Source organism: Dendrobates tinctorius, unplaced genomic scaffold (genome assembly GCF_039654945.1).
Source record: "Dendrobates tinctorius isolate UK_male_01 unplaced genomic scaffold, ASM3965494v1 ptg000024l, whole genome shotgun sequence".
Taxonomy (NCBI): domain Eukaryota; kingdom Metazoa; phylum Chordata; class Amphibia; order Anura; family Dendrobatidae; genus Dendrobates; species Dendrobates tinctorius.
The window spans coordinates 17667575-17686295 of record NW_027361692.1 but is presented as its reverse complement, the minus strand read 5'-3'; positions in this window follow the sequence as shown (position 1 = coordinate 17686295).

The window sequence follows — 18721 nt, the reverse complement described above, 5'->3', positions numbered from 1 at the left end:
GTCAACAGTGTGATGCAGCAGCAAAAAAGACAAATGCAATTCTAGGATGTACTAACAGAAGCATATACTCTTGATCACGTGATCCCTCTAGTCCTCTTTGGTCATCTCATCTGGAATACTGTGCCCAGTTTTGGGCAACACATTTTAAAAAAGACATCAACAAACTGGAGCAAGTTCAGAAAAGAGCGACCTGAATGATTACCAGTCTGCAAACCCTGTCTTATGAGGAAAGGTTGCAGGATTTGGGTATGTTTAGCTTGCAAAAGAGAAGACTGAGAGGGGACTTAATAACTGTCTACAAATATCTCAAGGGCTGTCACATTGTAGAAGGATCATCTTTATTCTCATTTGCACAAGGAAAGACTAGAAGCAATGGGATGAAACTGAATGGGAGGAGACACAGATTAGACATTAGAAAAAACTTTTTGACAGTTAGAGTGATCAATGAGTGGAACAGGCTGCCACAAGAGGTGGTGAGTTCTCCTTCAATAGAAGTCTTCAAACAGAGGCTGGACAGACATCTGTCTGGGATGATTTACCAAATCCTGCTTTGAGCAGGGGGTTGAACCAGAAAGCCCAGGAGGTCCCTTCCAACTCTACGATTCTATGATTCTAATAATAAATAAATAAATTTCATCCCAAGGCTGCAGGAAAATTACTTTTGGGAAAGCAATGCATTCCGCTCTGCCTCACCACCGACACCGGGCTCGCAGAAACGCACCGCTTCTGCCACCACCGGCTTCCTGAAGAAGGTACCCTTCCTTTTGTGATCCCGCTCCATCACCACTGCAACCCCCGGTAAGCTACATTCAGACTATAAGATGCACCCTCATTTACCCCTCAAATTGGAGGGGAAAAAAGTGTGTCTTATAGTCTGAAAAATAATTGGATTCAGTTCTAATTACCATCAGTAGACAAGAGAAATAATTTTTCAGGACTGCTGTGCATTTTTTAGTAGTTTTGGAAAAAAACAATTGCATCAGCCATCTAGTTGCCATTTGTAGACCAAATAATTAATTTTTCAGGACCACTGTATGTTTTCTACTAGGGTTGCAAAAAAATAATTGCCATCAGTTATCTTGTTGCAATTTGTAGGCCAAAGAAATAATTTGTCAGTTTTACTGTGTCTTTTCAAGTAGTGGCAAATAAATAGTTGGCATCAGCTATCTCATTGCCATTTGTAGGCCCAAAAAATTTTTTTCAATACCGCTATGTCTTTTCTAGTAATGTAGCAAATAAATAAATCTCAGCAGTAGCCATCTGTACTGCTGTGTGTATACGAATAGTGTTTCTAAAAAATTTGTATGTGTTTTTGGGATTAGAGAATCTAAAATAAAATTCTACTCTGCATCCGTCTCTTTTCCATTTGTGGGACGAACAAAATAATTTTATTCTACTACTGTGTCTATATGAATTGTGTGTCTAAAAAACTATTCTACATTGCAGCCGTATTTTTGTGAGTAGTCTGTTTAAAAAAAAAATCTAAGGTACCGCTGTGTCTGTACGAGTTGTGGCTGTACCTAAAATAATAACTGTGCCTTTAATTCTCAGCGTGTACTCTACAACCCTGTCTCTGCGTGTACTGTGTCAGAAAGCCTTTGTGCGTACTGTGCCAAAAAGCCTCTAGGAGTACATGGCCAAAAAGCCTCTGGACGTATGAGCTGTGCACCTAAAAAATAGGCAAATTCTGAATCCGTGTCTGTGGGAGTACTGTGCGTAAAAGCAAATTTTTCTACTATGCAACAATGTCTTTGGGAATACTGTGCCAGAAGAACCTCTTAAAATATCCTCTCAGGAGATACTCTGCAAAACAGTCTGTGAGGGTGTACTTTACAAAATTCCCTCTTTTTTATTTTAATTTGGGTAGGCCTCCAAACATTGTGGGAACAAACTGCGGTGGAGTCTAAAAATGGCTGGGTGTGGCTGGTATACTTCTATATTCAGCCTAAAGTATGGACAAGTTTTATGGGATCCATGTCTGATTCATTTTAAGGAATGTGAACTTGACCACGTTGACTGTGGACAGGAGCATACACCTGTTTGTGTTCGCACCTCCTGCTGTGCTAAACAAATGTTCCGACAGTACACTTTCTGCAGGGCAGGCGACAACCTCCAATGCATAAAAGGCAAGCTCAGGCCATGTGCCCAATTTGGAGGCCAAAAGTTGAATGGTCCAGACCCACCAATCAATATGTGGAGACATGAGGACACATACTCTTCCACCATATGGTTAAAACTGTCTTGCTCATGGATTTGTTCACTTGAGCTGATGTTTTGTGATCAGCTTATCTTTCTACAGAGCCACAGGAGACACATTTTCTCTTGGTGTTTGGGTTCTGCTTCTGGCTGCAGTCTGTCTACCTTAACATAGGTGTTTTCATTTATCCACCTATCACCTTTTGGGTGCAGCTTTATATATTGTCCCTCAGCATGTACTTTCTGCTTGTGATTGATTCATGTAGCTGACATTGTATTTATGTTTGGTGCCAGTTTGTGAGCTATGAGCTAAGGATTTTCAACATGTTTCTTTGACATACTTTGCACCTCTCTTCTGTTTAACTTTAGTAAGTAGGCTGCATATTTGTTAAGAATGATTAGTTTATTCTTTGTTTGGTATTTTGTTATTTACTTTACTCACTGTAACTTCTTTCCATTGTTCAGCACACTTTTCCTCTTGTAGTTAATTCACACTCTGCTCTCACCTCCAGTTCTTTAGGAGTAACATGAAGCAACTCAGCAGCCCTTTAGGGAGTTTTCGTTTGAGTTTCCATTCAATAATTCTTTGGTTAGTGCTATCTCTGTCACCACAAGCACCGCTAGGATTTGAAGTGTCAGGATATCTAGTCTGTAGAGGGACCAGCAAGCTCAGTTGTGGTTTTTTAGTCTGTGGCACCCTGCGTCTTTATCGCCACAAAAGGGTTAAATATGTACTGTTCTGTATGTGCATTGTGAGCAATGGGAGTTATGCTTTCTCTGCTAGACACACACACAATTTGCCTCATTCCCTCATTGGTCTGAAGCTGAGAGCTTTGCAGACATATCCTAACTGGGAGGGGCCGACTTGTTGGTTTCAGTGTGTGAAGGAGGAAGTACGCTTGGACACCATGATGACATGTGGTTGATCCAGGAGTGAGAGCTCAAAAGCAAGGAACCATCCTCTAGATCATCCATGCTTTCAGAGCTGGGTAGTAAGCTGAGAGACTGCGTGGGATTACACAACCAGCAGAAAAGTGTTTTCCCTCAGAAATACTGCAATAACTTGGAATCAGTGAAGGACAGTGCAAGTGGGAACTTGAGCTGCGTAACAAAGGATTCAAACTGCAAGTTGATAAAGGCAAAATACACATTGAGTAAAGGCAATACTGGGAAGTTCTAAACTCCAGAAAGCCTTGGTCCCAAAAGGGATTAGAATAGCAGGAGGTTACACTGAGTCACAGCAGAGAGAAGGATAACTCCCATTCTCCAGAGCAGACTGCAACCAGGTGAGAGTTGTAATATCTCCTCTGAACTGCACCTGAACTACAGTAAATGATAAAGTGACTTTTCTTGTCTCCTGCCTTATTACTCCGTGCCTTCTACTTGCATCACAATCTCTTGGGGTCCTGTCCTGGTTGGAGAGGGGTTTTAACATGTGCACTACCATCACCATCTACTCCCCCAGGGATCATCTGCAGTGCCGGCTATACTACAGTCGAACACTTCAACTGGCATCACGAATCACTACATAAACTTTATCCCCATTCAACGCTACCCCTTTTACATGACCGCCTCGGGCCACCGACCGGGTCACTGTCGCTGTGACATCTCCCATTGAAGTTAGCGGGCTCGGTACCGAGTACCCCACGGCCCCTCGGGTGTGTCAAGTGTCTAACCTATTAATCCTGAGTGATTTTCTACACAGTTATAACCTAAATGCTGCCTTCTGCTAATACAGACCATATCAGAGGGTGGTGCTCGATGTTGCAACGTAAGGTGTAAGGTTTTCCACATTTCTGCCATGTTAACCCTCCCTTCCAAGGTGCTGCTGGTGCCCCATCAGCATTGCTGACTTCAACCTCCTCTGTCTTGTGCTTTCATTGAGCCCCCGCTTTCAGATGAGAATGCAGTCTGTAGTGCATCTATCAGCATGTGCATGTATTCACACATTTTACCATCATGCTCTAGTAACGGATATAAGGATGGCATGTTGTACTTGTAGTGGGGATCAAGCAGATTGGCCACACAGTAGTCAGTACTTGTAACAATCCATGCAACTCGGAGATCATTGCACAGGCAAAGCATCATGTATTGCATCATATTTATGTCAGGATGCCCAGAGGCAATGACAAGCTGTCCTTGGTGGGAGGTGTAATGACTGGGTCACATGTATTGTCTGTATCCTCTGCATCCCCGAAGCTGCACTTCATTAATGCCCATGAGTTGCTTTGAGAGCCACCATGGTGTGAACATGGTTGCTCCTCATCCACCTCCTCATCCTCCAAAACTGTCTCCTGGCTGGACATTTTCTACCTAGCCTCCTCTTCCTCTTGTGCTATCACATCATCCATCATCACCTGAAGCTTTGCTTTCTAGGAGGCTAAGGCTGTGTGCACACGCTGCGGATTAGGTGCGGATTCATCCGCGCGGATTTTGTTAAATCCGCAGGTGAAACCGCAGGTCAAAAGACCTGCGGTTTTACCTGCGGATTGCTCTGCGGTTTTGCCCTGCGGGTTTTCATCTCCTCAATAGAGGAGATGGCAAACCGCAGGAGAATCCGCAGAAAGAATTGACATGTCAATTCTTTCTGCGGATTGAAAACCGCAGATAATCCGCGCGGAAAATTCCGCACCGTCTGCACTGCGGTTTTTGATTCCCATAGGGAATCATGGTACTGTACACCGCAGCAAAAACTGCTGCGGGTCCGCAGCGGCCAAAACCGCTGTGGAACCGCAGCAAAATCCGCAGCGTGTGCACACAGCCTTAGAAGTAGAAAAATAATGCTCATTATGGCATCATCAGCTCTGCCCATGTTCATGGAGTGCTCAAAGCTGCAAAACACGGCACACACGTTCTGCATGGAGGCCCACTCATTGGTCTTGGAATGTTATTGTTTTGCAGAGCAACTCCTTCATCAGATATAGTATGTTATGCAAAGCCACTACAGAGTTAAACAGAAGCCACTACTTCTACACAGCTTAAAACAATAAATAATTAAACCCGACAATTTATACAATTCACATATGTAACATTTGCAGCAAAAAAACATTTGTTATATATAAATGTGAATTATATAGAGGATATGTGAGATATCTTAACCCCTTAACGACCGCCGATACGCCTTTAAATGGCGGTAGTTAAGGGGTACTTACACCTCAGCGCCGCTTTTTAATGGTGCTGAGAAATAAAAGTAAAGCGCTCCCCAGAGTCAGAATTTCTCCAGGGTGTCAGCTACCGGAGGAGCTGAGACCCCAGAGAACATAATTCGGGTTGGTTTTTACCTACCTCAGTGTTGCGATCACCATTATTAATGGTATAATGGTGACCACAAAAAAAATCAGATTTTCCTTTTAATTTCTTTCTCCTCTCATGTGATCGCACATCAGAGGATAGAAAATATGGTCTCCCAATCCCCCCGGTACCTCTGACATCCCTGCAACCCCTCGTTGAAGTTCCCTGGGCTGCCTGTGTCTTCTTCCAGGAGAAAATGGCTGGCGCATGCGCAGTGCGCTCGCTGAGATTTTCCAGCCGGCACCCGGCAACAATAGGAAATTTTTCCTCTCTGTTCATTTTGATCATTGTGACAGACCCTATAACAGTAATCAAAATAAAAAATAGGGTCAGGGGTGTGTTGGGGTTAGGGTTGGAGTTAGAATTGGAGGGGTTCCATTGCTTAGGTACATCAGGAGGTCTCCAAAGATGATGTGGCGCAAGCATTGTTACCAGCAAATTTTGCGTTGAAATAGTAAAACGGTACTCCCTCACCTCTAGGGTGGCATGGTGGCTCAGTGGTTAGCGCTGCACTGGGGTCCTGGGTTCAAATCCCACCAAGGACAACATCTGCAAGGAGTTTTTATGTTCTCCCCGTGTTTGCGTGGGTTTCCTCCGGGCACTCCGGTTTCCTCCCACATTCCAAAGACATACTGATAGGGAATTTAGATGGTGAGCCTTCAGGGACAGCGATGCTAATGTGTGCAAAACTGTAAAGCACTGTGGAATTTGTTAGTGCTATATAAAAATAAAGATTATTATTATTATTATTTCTGAACCCTGCCATGAACCCAAACAGTGGGTTTTCCCCACATATGGGGTATTAGTGTACTCAGGAGAAATTGCACAACAAATTTTGTGATCCAATTTCTCCTGATACTCTTGTGAAAATAACAAAAATAAAAAATAAATAAAAAAAATTGGTTCCAAACTAAATTTTTTGTGAAAAAAATAAAATGTTCATTTTTTCCTTCCACATTGCTTTAGTTCTCGTGAATGTGGTTTTGCTCACCTTGAGGGGTGCAGTTTTTAGAATGGTGTCACTTTTGGTTATTTTCTGCTATATTGACCCCCCCAAACCCACTTCAAATGTGAGGTGGTCCCTAAAAAAGTGGTTTTGTAAATTTTTTTTGAAAAATGAGAAACTTTTAACCCTTATATCGTCATAACAAAAAAGTTTCAAAAATTGTGCTGATGTAAAGTAGACATGTGGGAAATGTTATTTATTAACTATTTTGTGTGACACGACTCTCTGATTTAGGGCTCTTACTCACTTGCGAGAGACTCGCACGATTCTTGTGCAAGTCTCTCACATGAAAACCTGGCACTGCCACCGGCACTAGCACGTGGCGAGTATTGACATGCGAGACTCGTGCGAGTTTCTCGCATGTCTGACCCCGGTATTAGAAAAGGTCCACAAATATAAATTACAATTTATTTTATTTTTAATTTTTTTTAAACAATTTCTTTTTTCATTTTTTTTACATTTTTTAAAATAATTTTAAGACATCACACATACTTTGCATGAATCACAATTATATATAACAAACGATCATTTGTAGCAAACTTTACATATGTGATTTGTATAAACTGTTGGTTTTATTTATTGTTTTAAGCTGTGTAAAAGTTACTTTCCTCCTCAATATAAGGGAGATGGCTTTGTATAACATCCTATACCTGATGAAGGAGTCAACCTGACTTCAAAACATGTAAATATGTAAACTCATGCAGAGAACATACACTCTTGGCTTCACTCTGTGAAATCACCACTCCTTTTCCTGTTTTGTTTGACTACATTTCTTCCCAGCGGCATGAGGAACAGCGGTCAGAGCAGAAGCTCTTCATTTTTACAAGTACAGCGTTATGATGGGTCACAATCAAGACACGTGAGGATATACAATACCTTGCTCGCTGTATCTTATTTTGAGAATAACACTTGTTTTTTCTTTTTCTTTTCAATGTCCATACAGATGGCTTAGGAGGATTATTCCTAATGACAGATACCTTTTAACCCCTTATCAAACAGGGGCCGTAGTACCAATACAAATTCAATTCTGTTTGGAGCAGATTAGTATTTAAGCTTAACGTTTATTTTTCAACAACTAAAAACCTAAAGTGCCAAGAAGTGCAATAAAAAGTGCTTGTGCTATAGTGCAAATAAAATAGCAAACTGTGCTAGACCGCCTTAAATAGATTCAAATGTACTTATCCGAAGGACCAGTATTTTGCACATAACCCAGTACATATATTATCTTGGTATCAGCACAATTTTTGAAACACAATTTTTTTTGTTAGGAAGTTATAAGGGTAAAAAATTCCCAAGCGATTTCTCATTTTTACAACAAAATTTCCTAAACCATTTTTTTAGGGACCACATCACATTTAAAGTGACTTTGGTGGACCTATATAACAGAAAATACCCAAAAGTGACACGATTCTAAAAAGTGCATCACCCAAGGTACTCAAAAGCACATTCAAGAAGTTTATGAACCCTTCAGGTTCTTCACAGGAGCTAAATCATTGTGGAAGGAAAAAATGAACATTTAACTTTTTTCACAAAAAATTTACATTAGCTCAAAATTTGTTATTTTCACAAGGGTAATGGGAGAAAATTAAAAAAACAGCTAAAAAGCAGAGAGGTTTCCCCGTCCAGGCCTCCAGACAAATGCAAATCAAAATGCATGCCATGTGAGCAGACACCGCAGTTTACAAGACCAAATGAGCCCAACTGCAACATAAATAAAAAGTGCAAAAAAAACACATAAAAAATGTGGAGTATTAGCTGATATTTTGGCCAAAATATGTGAGCCCGTAACCTGCGCCAAAGGTCCCCACGTTTACGGGTCCCTAACACTAAATCAAAACACTGAAATAGCACAAAAAAGAGGACTTGAAAATCCTCCAATAATACAAAAAAAAACAGCAAAAAAGCAGAGAGGTTCACCTGTCCAGGCCTCCAGACAAATGCACTATCAGGATACAGTGGACCCATATAAATAAGATGGCAACACAGGTGCCTGCTCACATGGCATGCATTTTGATAGCGCTGGGCAGCCCGCCTGATCTAATAGAAGGGTGTCACTACTAGGCTGTTAACCTGGATGCTGTGCATTGCCACAGTGTGAACAGCGCTGCATACAAGTTTTTATTGTGCGTCAATATACCAAGCAACCGCCCCCTCCATGTATTGGTAGGCTGTGAGCAGTTGTCTCATCGATATTCTTGCACCTGTGTTGCCATCTTATTTATATGGGTCCACTGCATCCTGATAGTGCATTTGTCTGGAGGCCTGGACGGGTAAACCTCTCTGCTTTTTTGCTGTTTTTTTTATTATTAGAGGATTTTCAGTCCTCTTTTTTGTGCTATTTCAGTAATGGGAGAAAATTCACCCTAAAATGTGTTGTGCAATTTCTCCTGAGTATGCCGATTCCTCATGTGTGGGAGAAATCTACTGTTTGTGCACATGGCAGTGCTCGGAAAGGAAGTAGAACCGTTTGTCTTTTTGAACACAAAAACGAATGGAATTGAGAGCGGACGCCACTTCACAATTGGAGAGCCCTTGATGTGCCTAAACAGTGGAAACCCCCCACAAGTGACCCCATTTTGGAAACTAGACCCCATAGGGAACTTATCTAGATATGTCATGAGCACTTGGAACCCCCAGGTGCTTCTCAGAATTTTATAACATAGAGCTGTGAAAATAAAAAAAACACATTCTACCAACAAATATGTACTTTTAGCCCCAATTTTTTTTATTTTCACAAGGGTAACAGGAGAAAATGAACCCCAAAATGTGTTGTACATTTTCTTCTGAGTGTTATGCTACTCCATATGTGGGGGAATACTACTATTTGGGCTCATGGCAGGGCTTGGAAGGGAAAGCGCACCGTTTGACTTTTTTCCCAAAAAGAGAAGCGCTTTGATTGGGAAATTCACAGCAAACAGTCACTTCCAGAATAAACAAAGACAGAACCCAAGCTTTCATTTTTATCAGCTTAATGCTATGCCCAAATACCTCCCCTTGATGATCTCATGTAGGGCTGATTGTGGGATGTGTTGGGTCTTTCAGAATTTTATGAAATCCTCAACTTACAGGATATCTTTGCCACTGAAGGTGCCAGACAGTAGATATTGTTGTCATGTTTCCTATTGGAATTTTATCTTTTTATAGAGATTAAATGTGACCTGGTGTCACACTGGGTGCGGAAGGAGTAAGAGGACAACAGCGGGGAAAGGGAGCCCAAACACTAGTGAAGTGGGGAGTTGAGACCCCTAGGCAGATTTAAAATCACCCTGTCTGCCCTAAACATCTTTATATAGGTTCTGCACCTATCGCTGAGCAGGAACGTAAACCTTGCCTGACCCTAGTGATAGGCCCTGGTCAGGGAAAGGACAGAATGAGCTTGTGAAGATCAAGAAGATATCACACCAGCAATCCTCCAAGAGTCTTCTGAGAATATACTAACTAACTGTTGCTTCCAGTACTTCCAACTAGACAGATACAAGTAATAACTAACACCAGCAACATGCTACAGACATGGAATAAATATAAACATTCATCAAAGGTGTCTGGGTCGCCCTCCCAGGGCTGTGGGGTACTCGGTACCGGGCTGGTGTCAGGGGAATGTGTCACAGCAGCGGTGACGCGGTCTGTGGCCCTGGGCGCCCAATGTCAATGGTGGTGTGTGGTTAATGGAATTGAAAAGTTTGTGATGCCACCTGTGGTGTTTGGCAAGCAAGATGTTAAGCCAACGCTGCGTGCAGATCCTCTGGGACTGATGGTGTGTTGCAGCATAGATGGTATAGCTCCCCACAGGTGAAGCTGTAGCCCCAGGGCAGTGTGTAGGCGCAGGTAGTGTAAAGGATGATACCCAGATGTAGCGGTGCTGACGGTGTTGGCGCACAAAGACACCAGGGCTTGTAGTTCCAAAGCTTTACTCACAGTTCGTGGTACACACTGGTGCCTGCCTCTGTGCCGTGTCCTCCGGGGCAGAGACTCAATCAACCTCCCGGGCAAGTCAGGACTCTCCTCTCCAACACTCCGCCCACATGTACCTATCCTGAATGACTCCTTTATTGCGCTGTTGGTGTGAAGAGCTCCAGTACCGTGGTACTCTGAAGTTCCTCCTGTCAGATGTTCCTAACAACTCTTCCTTGTATGGCAGACAGCTGTAGCCTACTTCGGGGATTCCCTTTCTCCTGAGTCCCGGCTCCCTATACAGATGCTGTTATGTCCCAAGTCTTGGATGGGAGTAATGCATTTACAGCCAACTACTCCACCGGTGTCTGCTGCAGAACCATAAGTGTCCATACAACCTCGGGGACCGGGCCCCGGACTTGTGCTGACAACCTATACGCAGAGTTCCTCTTCCAACCCACAACTCCTCTCTGTTCTCCTACTCCTTCGTTCCGCGCTGTTCCTTCTCTCTCTTATGGAAGCTTAGGTTTCAGTTCTACATCTTTCTCCTTCTGTTCCTTTCCCGTGCCAGCTGGCTCAGATCACTGAGGCAGCTGCAGCACTCCTTCCTGTCTCTCCTCTCCTAGGGAGCTCGTTCCACTAAGACCAGTTCTCAGCCACTCCTCCTGACTGACTGTCTTCCTCCGCCTTGATCTCCCGTCAGACTGAACTCCTGTCAGCCTGCTCTCTGGCTCAGACTCCTCTCATACTGATCTGTAATTCTAAACTTTCCCACTCTTTTATATCTAACTCTACCCACCTCCCAGCACATCTCGTGTTACGAAGCAAGGACCCACGAAAGGTGCTCTGCTACCCTCTAAGCATGAAGCTGCACTCTGGTCCCTTGCTGAACTATCCTGTGTGTGGGTGCAGGTGTTGGAGTGTGGAAAGGAGTTCCCAACTTACCTAGTTGGTGGGGCACTACACCTTAGGAGAAGGTGCAGTACCTCTGTGGCGACTGAGCCTCAGGGGCGCCACATGTCTAATTAGCAGAAGAAGGTGGAGGTAACCATTGGGTCCAAAAGGGAGAGGGATATTGCTCTATAACAGAGATGCAAAAATCAAGAAGCTGCTTGAGCTAATTGTAAAGACCTTCTACAGCCGGATCCAGGATGAGTGTCAGTCACCCCTGACACATCTGTGACACCTGAGTAGCACCATCCATCATACTGTTGCAGGGCTTATAATGGCCTTACTGTGATGTGAGTATTCTGTACGTCTCTTTACTATAACGCTGAAAGTAATTCTCCCATAAATATCGATTGATGCAAACCTCAATATTCATATCTGGACACTGGAGACAAAGTGTCTTACTGCTATTGTCCATTTTTTCTTTGAAGAGAACAAGAGTTACCTCTGAAGGTGTTAGGTTCTCCACTTCTATACTTCTTGAATACGAAGATCTCAGATTTGCTGTACTTTTACCAACAAATCTCTTTGCTTTATTTATCTGGTCACCACAGGAGGCCCTTACTTCAATGGAGATTGAAGTGTTATCTCACACTCTCATTTTCCTTGTTTTAATTAGCTTCTCTCTTCCTAAGTCTAATTAATCCCATATGTTTAATGTAAAGGCCTACATCAATGGAGGTTGAAGTGTCAGTTCTATTACCTGCTGTGCATATGTTTTTATGTATTTTAACTTTTCTCTATGACAGATGTAATAACTGCTTTTAATATTTTTTTCTGATACACAAAAATTGTTAAAATGAATTTAGTATGCAATCAGTAGGTTTTTGTGTATCATTCATTGTTCAGATTGGTTGTCATGGCAACACTACTTCAGTCATACATAGTTTATTTTGTTGTCATGGCAATTGGATATTCTGGTTATGTGATCAGAAATTCACATTTGATAGAACTTTGGATGTCACTAATAGGTTATGTTTAAAGGCATAATAGTAGTTTAAAGGTATTTTGCATCTTTAAGTTATGATATTGTGCATCCTTTTGATTTGCTTTATATATCAATTCAGTAATGTCTGCTATATAGTATAATGCATAAGAATTAGTTTTTGTTTAGAAGCCACTGGATAACTAATTTGAGGAATATTGATTTTTTTGCTTATATAGTATAGTGCAAGTGAAAGCAATTAGCATTCAGTAGGAACACCACATGTATCATGTGAGCTTGGAATTTTAAGAGAAAGTATCATAATAAAAAAATTGTTTAAATATTTTGTGTTAACCCCTTAATGACAAAGTTAATTTTGACCTTAATGACCAAGCCAAATTTTTTAATTCTGAATAGTGTTAATTTATGAGGTAAAAACTTTGTTATGCTTCAACGTACCCCACTGATTTAGAGATTTTTTTTCTGTGACATATTGTACTTCATGATAGTGATAAAAATGTCTTCAATATGACTTGCATTTATTTGTGAAAAAATACACAAAACCATTTTTTAGGGACTACATCACATTTGAAGTGACTTTTATGGACATATATGAAAGAACATACCCAAAAGTGACACCAGAGTTATGTCACACAAAATAATTAATAAACAATATTTACCACATATCTACTTGACATTTGCATAATTTTTTAATACATATTTTCTTTTTGTTGGGAAGTTGAGGGGCCCTTATAACAGAAAGTACTCAAAAGTGACACCATTATAAAAACTGCATCCCTCACGGAGCTCAAAACCACATTCAAGAAGTTTATTAACTTTTCAAGTGCTTCACAGGAACTGAAGTATTATGGAAGGAAAAAATAAACATTAGTGATGAGCGAGCATACTTGTTAATGCTCGGTGCTCGCTCGAGCATCACTGTACTCTGTTTGCTCGGCGAGCATTGAGCATTTCCGATATTGATTGGCGGGAGTTTGGGTCCTTGCCCTGCATGTTTTGCGCTCTTTAGAGCGCCAATCAACATGCAGGGATTGTCTACCTCACACTGTAATGTCGCAGCCATGTTGGTTGTGGCATTACAGTGATTGACTGGCTGCACAGAGTCATCAGGTCTATATCAGACCTAGCGCCACCCTGCTCATCCCAGTCAGCTCTGAAATCACCAGTGTAGGGAGAGTTGCTGCAGCGATAGGGACAGAATAAGTGGGGTATCAGTTACTATTGGCATACAGTTAGGTCCATATATATTTGGACAGAGACAACATTTTTCTCATTTTGGTTCTAGACATTACCACAATGAATTTCAAGAAGTATAATTTCTCCTTGCGGAGAATGACATGCTAAGCATGTCGAGGTGAGGAGAATTAAAGCGGCAATGCTCCTCTGGGAAATATGCTAATTATGCAAATTGTCTCTTCAGAGAGGAAGAGGACTAGAACTCTAGTGCCACCTCTTGGAGGTAGCAATCCTAAAAGTCAATGTTGACCCTTTAACGAGCCTAGTTACATGACTTAGGATAAAAGCCAAGCCAGAATGTCCATTTGCAGACACTGTATTTCGGGGTACTGCCCTTCATCAGTGCAAAGTGGGTCAAACACCTCTCTCACAGCCAAACCAGATCTCCCACCTTGCACTGATGAGGGGCAGTACCCCGAAACACAGTGTCTGCAAATGGAGATTCTGGCTTGGCTTTTATCCTAAGTCATGTAACTAGGCTCATTAAAGGGTCAACATTGACTTTTAGGATTGCTACCTCCAATAGGTGGCACTAGAGTTCTAGTCCTCTTGCTCTCTGAAGAGACAATTTGCATAATTAGCACAATGATTTTTAAACAAAACAATTCAGCTGCAGCTTAAGTTCAGACTTTCAGCTTTCATTTGAGGGTATCCACATTAAAATTGGATGAAGGGTTTAGAAGTTTCAGCTCCTTAACATGTGCCACCCTGTTTTTAACCCCTTTCCTACATTAGACATACTATTCTGTCCATGTGACCTGGGACCTAAGTTCCAAGGACGGAATAGTACGTCTAGCGCAATCAGCTGCGCTCATGGGGGTAGCGCAGTTGATTGCTGCCGGGTGTCAGCTGATTATCACATGTGACTTCAAATGTGATGTGATCCCTAAAAATAAAATGGTGTTGTAAAAATCGCTGGTCAACTTTTAAGCCTTTTAACTTCCTAAAAAAAAAATTGTTTCCAAAATTGTGCTCCTGTAAAGTAGACATGTGGGAAATGTTATTTATTAACTATTTTGTGTCACATAACTCTCTGGTCTAAGGGCATAAAAATTCAAAGTTTGAAAATTACAAAATTTCAAAATTTTCGCCATATTTCCATTTTTTCATAAATAAACGCAAGTTATAGCGAAGAAATTTTACAACTAAAGTGAAGTAAAATATGTCATGAGAAAACAGTCTCAGAATCACCTAGATCCGTTGAAGTGTTCCTGAGTTATTACCTCATAAAGGGACAGTGGTCAGAATTGTAAAAATTGGCCCCGGAGTTAACGTGCAAACCACCCTTGGTACTAAATGGGTTAAAGGGACCAAAAGTAATTGGACAATTGACTTCAAGGCTATTTCATGGACAGGTGTAGGCAATCACTTCATTATGTCATTCTCAAATAAGCAGAAAAAAGGCCTGGAGTTGATTTGAGGTGTGGTGCTTACATTTGGAAGGTTTTGCTGTGAAGGAAACAAGCAGTCAAAGGAGCTCTCCATGCAGGTGAAACAAGCCATCCTTAAGCTGCAAAAACAGAAAAAACCCATACGAGAAATTGCTACAACATTAGGAGTGGCAAAATCTACAGTTTGGTACATCCTGAGAAAGAAAGAAAGCACTGGTGAACTCATCAATGCAAAAAGACCTGGGCGCCCACGGAAGACAACAGTGGTGGATGATTGCAGAATAATCTCCATGGTGAAGAGAAACCCCTTCACAACAGCCAACCAAGTGAACAACACTCTCCAGGAGGTAGGCGTATCAATATCCAAATCTACCATAAAGAGAAGACTGCATGAAAGTGAATACAGAGGGTTCACTGCACAGTGCAAGCCACTCATAAGCATCAAGAATCAAAAGGCTAGACTGGACTCTGCTAAAAAACATCTAAAAAAGCCAGTACAATTCTGGAAGAACATTCTTTGGACAGATGAAACCAAGATCAACCTCTATCAGAATGATGGAAAGAGAAAAGTATGGCGAAGGTGTGGTACAGCTCATGATCCACAGCATACATCATCTGTAAAACATGGCGGAGGCAGTGTGATGTGTTTATTGATGATGTGACACAGGACAGAAGCAGCCGAATGAATTCTGAGGTATTCAGAGCCATACTGTGTGCTCAGATCCAGCCAAATACAGCCAAACTGATTGGTCGTCGTTTCATACTACAGATGGTCAATGTCCCAAAGCATAAAGCCAAAGCAACCCAGGAGTTTACTAAAGCAAAGAAGTGGAATATTATTGAATGGCCAAGTCAGTCACCTGATCTCAACCCAATTGAGCATGCATTTCACTTGTTAAAGACTAAACTTCAGACAGAAAGCCCACAAACAAATAGCAACTGAAAACCACCGCAGTGAAGGACTGGCAGAGCATCAAAAAGGAGGAAACACAGCGTCTGGTGATGTCCATGAGTTCAAGACTTCAGGCAGTCATTGACAACAAAGGGTTTTCAACCAAGAACTAGAAATGAACATTTTATTTACAATTATTTAATCTGTCCAATTAGTTTTGGTCCCTTTAAAAACAGGATGGCACATGTTAAGGAGCTGAAACTCCTAAACCCTTCATCCAATTTTAATGTGGATACCCTCAAATGAAAGCTGAAAGTCTGAACTTCAACTGCATCTGAATTGTTTTGTTTAAAATTCATTGTGGTAATGTCTAGAACCAAAATTAGAAAAATGTTGTCTCTGTCCAAATATATATGGACCTAACTGTACCACAATTGAATACACAAATTCAGCTAAATCAACATTTCTTCTAAAGACTAATTATGGGTATATAGATTGCAGTGCTAGCTAGGCAGGCAGTGTATGTGGGTATATACATATTAGTGAAAGGCATGCAGGCACTGTATGTGGGTATATAGATATCACTGCTAGTCAGGCAGGCATTGTACAGTATGTGGCATACTTCAATGCATACATCAAGAGTGTCCATTCCAATACTGTCTGCTGCTGCCTATTACATATATTGACTAGGCAATATATTAGGCAAGAAAGTGAAAGAACTGGGAGCGCAGGTGGTCTTCTCTTCCATCCTCCCAGTGGATGGCCATGGAACAAGGAGGTGGAATAAGATTCTGCAGGTGAACAACTGGCTACGTCGATGGTGCCGTCAGCAACGATTTGGATTTCTGGATCACGGAGTGAACTACTTATACGATGGACTACTTGCTAGAGATGGGGTGCACCTTACGAAGACTGGAAAGCATGTATTTGGAAGTCGCCTTGCTACACTTGTAAGGAGAGCTTTAAACTAGAACAACATGGGAAGGGAAGCAAAAGACCAGAAAAAGCCATACACCTGACAAATGCTATTGAGAACTCTGCTAATAGAAGTGGAAAGGAAGAACAAAGACGAAAGAATCTAATTAATAACAATATTGGAGAAAGAGAAACCAATCACAAACTAAAATGTTTCTATACTAATGCACAAAGCATGGGCAACAAACAAGGAGAATTGGAACTACTAACACAGGAAAAGAAATATGATGTCATTGGAATCACTGAAACTTGGTGGGACGATACACATGATTGGAATACAAGACTAGAAGGATACAACTTATTTGCAAGAAACAGACTTGATAAACGAGGAGGGGGTGTTGCATTGTATGTTAGAAACGCATATATCTGCACAGAGATTGAAGCTTCAGAGACTGGGAGTTCTGTGGAAACTGTTTGGGTAAGAATACAAGGACAGAACAATGGAAAGGACACCATTGTAGGCATTTACTACAGGCCGCCTGTGCAAGCTGAAGATATGGATGAACTCTTTATGCATCAAATGGCCAAGTTCTCCAAAAAATATGACATAGTTGTCATGGGAGATTTCAACTATCCAGACATTTGTTGGGAATCTCTCTCAGGCAAAACTAACAGGTCAAGGAAATTCTTATCCTCTCTTGCTGACAACTTTATCTTCCAAAAGGTAGGGGAGAAAACAAGGGGAACTGCTACCTTGGATCTAATCCTTATAAACAGGGAGGAAATGGTTGAGGAGGTAAAAGTGGCTGGAACCCTAGGAGGTAGCGACCATGCTATTTTAGAATTTTGGATAACTAGAGGCGGAAGACCTGTGAAGACTCAGACGTCAAGGTTAGATTTCAGAAAGGCAGATTTTAAGGGATTCAGAAAGATAATTGGAGGGATCCAATGGCTGGATATCCTTAAAGACAAAAATGTCCAGGAAGGATGGGAAATCTTGAAAAATGAAATTCTCAAAGCACAGTTGTTAACAATTCCGAAAAGAGGGAAGAATAGGAAGCATTTAAGGAAACCAGGATGGGTGAACACAGAACTTAAGCACATGCTAAAAAGGAAGAAAAAAGTGTTTATAAAATGGAAAGAGGGAGGCATATCTAAAGAAGAATATAATGCTGTCTGCAGAACCTGCAGGGCACAAATCAGATTAGCTAAAGCTGAAAATGAATTGAGGCTTGCAAGAGATGTCAAAAGCAATAATAAAGGATTTTGGGGATATGTCAAAAGTAAAAGAAAAGTCAAAGATGCTATAGGATTTTTACAGGATGAAAATGATGAAATGGTAAGACAGGATGTTGAGAAGGCTGAACTTTTAAATTCCTATTTTGCATCTGTTTTCTCTCAGAAAGGAAATGTAACACCAACTGTTATTCACTGTCCTATTAAGGGAATAGAAGAATCCAGGATATCTATAAACAGAAAGATAGTGAGGAAACACTTAGCTAACCTAAATGAATTCAAGTCTCCAGGTCCAGATGAATTACACCCCAGAGTACTGAAGGAGATAGCAGAAGAAATTTCTGAACCACTCTCCATAATCTTTGAAAATTCTTGGAGAACAGGAGAAGTGCCAGAAGACTGGAGAAGAGCAAATGTTGTTCCTATCTTCAAAAAGGGGAAGAAGGTGGACCCAGGCAACTATAGGCCGGTGAGTCTGACTTCTATACCAGGAAAGATCTTTGAACAAATTATTAAACAACATGTAAGTCAATGCCTGGATAAGAATGAAGTGATCAAACAGAGTCAGCATGGGTTTGTAACTAATAAGTCATGTCAGACTAACTTAATTTCCTTCTATGACGGTATCACTGATTGGGTGGATCAAGGAAATGCTGTAGATATAGTATATCTTGACTTCAGCAAAGCATTTGACAAAGTCTCTCATACAATCCTTATTGAAAAAATGACTAAGTATGGAATGGACAAGGCAACTGTTAGGTGGATTCATAGCT